Source organism: Haliotis rufescens, unplaced genomic scaffold, assembly GCF_023055435.1.
Source record: "Haliotis rufescens isolate VD_foot unplaced genomic scaffold, xgHalRufe1.0.p SCAF_60, whole genome shotgun sequence".
Classification (NCBI taxonomy): Eukaryota; Metazoa; Mollusca; class Gastropoda; order Lepetellida; family Haliotidae; genus Haliotis; species Haliotis rufescens.
In genome coordinates, this window is record NW_025964335.1 from 1,214,090 (window position 1) to 1,216,261 (window position 2,172).

Here is a 2,172-nt window from a genome sequence, read left to right on the forward strand (position 1 = left end):
GTAGTAGTAGTAGTAGTAGTAGTAGTAGTAGTAGTAGTAGTAGTAGTAGTAGTAAGAGTAGTAGTAGTAAGAGTAGTAGTAGTAGTAGTAGTAGTAGTAGTAGTAGTAGTAGTAGTAGTAGTAGTAGTAGTAGTAGTAAGAGTAGTAGTAGTAGTAGTAGTAGTAGTAGTAGTAGTAGTAAGAGTAGTAGTAGTAGTAGTAGTAGTAAGAGTAGTAGTAGTAAGAGTAGTAGTAGTAGTAGTAGTAGTAGTAGTAGTAGTAGTAGTAGTAGTAGTAGTAAGAGTAGTAGTAGTAGTAGTAGTAGTAAGAGTAGTAGTAGTAAGAGTAGTAGTAGTAGTAGTAGTAGTAGTAGTAGTAGTAGTAGTAGTAGTAGTAGTAGTAAGAGTAGTAGTAGTAGTAGTAGTAGTAGTAGTAGTAGTAGTAGTAGTAAGAGTAGTAGTAGTAGTAGTAGTAGTAGTAGTAGTAGTAGTAGTAGTAGTAGTAGTAAGAGTAGTAGTAGTAGTAGTAGTAGTAGTAGTAGTAGTAGTAGTAGTAGTAGTAAGAGTAGTAGTAGTAAGAGTAGTAGTAGTAGTAGTAGTAGTAGTAGTAGTAGTAGTAGTAGTAGTAAGAGTAGTAGTAGTAGTAGTAGTAGTAAGAGTAGTAGTAGTAGTAGTAGTAGTAAGAGTAGTAGTAGTAAGAGTAGTAGTAGTAGTAGTAGTAGTAGTAGTAGTAGTAGTAGTAAGAGTAGTAGTAGTAAGAGTAGTAGTAGTAGTAGTAGTAGTAGTAGTAGTAGTAAGAGTAGTAGTAGTAGTAAGAGTAGTAGTAGTAGTAGTAGTAGTAAGAGTAGTAGTAGTAAGAGTAGTAGTAGTAGTAGTAGTAAGAGTAGTAGTAGTAGTAAGAGTAGTAGTAGTAGTAGTAGTAGTAGTAGTAGTAGTAGTAGTAGTAGTAGTAAGAGTAGTAGTAGTAGTAGTAGTAGTAGTAGTAGTAGTAGTAGTAGTAGTAGTAGTAGTAGTAGTAGTAGTAGTAGTAGTAGTAGTAGTAAGAGTGGTAGTAGTAGTAGTAGTAGTAGTAGTAGTAGTAGTAGTAGTAGTAGTAAGAGTAGTAGTAGTAGTAGTAGTAGAAGTAGTAGTAGTAGTAGTAGTAGTAAGAGTAGTAGTAGTAGTAGTAGTAGTAGTAAGAGTAGTAGTAGTAGTAGTAGTAAGAGTAGTAGTAGTAAGAGTAGTAGTAAGAGTAGTAGTAGTAGTAGTAGTAGTAGTAGTAGTAGTAGTAGTAGTAGTAGTAAGAGTAGTAGTAGTAAGAGTAGTAGTAAGAGTAGTAGTAGTAGTAGTAGTAGTAGTAGTAGTAGTAGTAGTAGTAGTAGTAGTAGTAGTAGTAAGAGTAGTAGTAGTAAGAGTAGTAGTAGTAGTAGTAGTAGTAGTAGTAGTAGTAGTAGTAGTAGTAGTAGTAGTAGTAGTAAGAGTAGTAGTAGTAGTAGTAGTAGTAGTAGTAGTAGTAGTAGTAGTAGTAGTAAGAGTAGTAGTAGTAGTAGTAGTAGTAGTAGTAAGAGTAGTAGTAGTAAGAGTAGTAGTAGTAGTAGTAGTAGTAGTAGTAGTAGTAGTAGTAGTAGTAGTAGTAGTAGTAGTAGTAGTAGTAAGAGTAGTAGTAGTAAGAGTAGTAGTAGTAGTAGTAGTAGTAGTAGTAGTAGTAGTAGTAGTAGTAGTAGTAGTAGTAAGAGTAGTAGTAGTAGTAGTAGTAGTAGTAGTAAGAGTAGTAGTAGTAAGAGTAGTAGTAGTAGTAGTAGTAGTAGTAGTAGTAGTAGTAGTAGTAGTAGTAGTAGTAGTAGTAGTAAGAGTAGTAGTAGTAGTAGTAGTAGTAGTAGTAGTAGTAGTAGTAGTAGTAGTAAGTAGTAGTAGTAGTAGTAGTAGTAGTAGTAGTAGTAGTAAGAGTAGTAGTAGTAGTAGTAGTAGTAGTAGTAGTAGTAGTAGTAGTAGTAGTAGTAGTAGTAAGAGTAGTAGTAGTAGTAGTAGTAGTAGTAGTAGTAGTAGTAGTAGTAGTAGTAAGAGTAGTAGTAGTAAGAGTAGTAGTAGTAGTAGTAGTAGTAGTAGTAGTAGTAGTAGTAGTAGTAGTAGTAGTAGTAGTAGTAAGAGTAGTAGTAGTAAGAGTAGTAGTAGTAGTAGTAGTAGTAGTAGTAGTAGTAGTAGTAGTAGTAGTAAG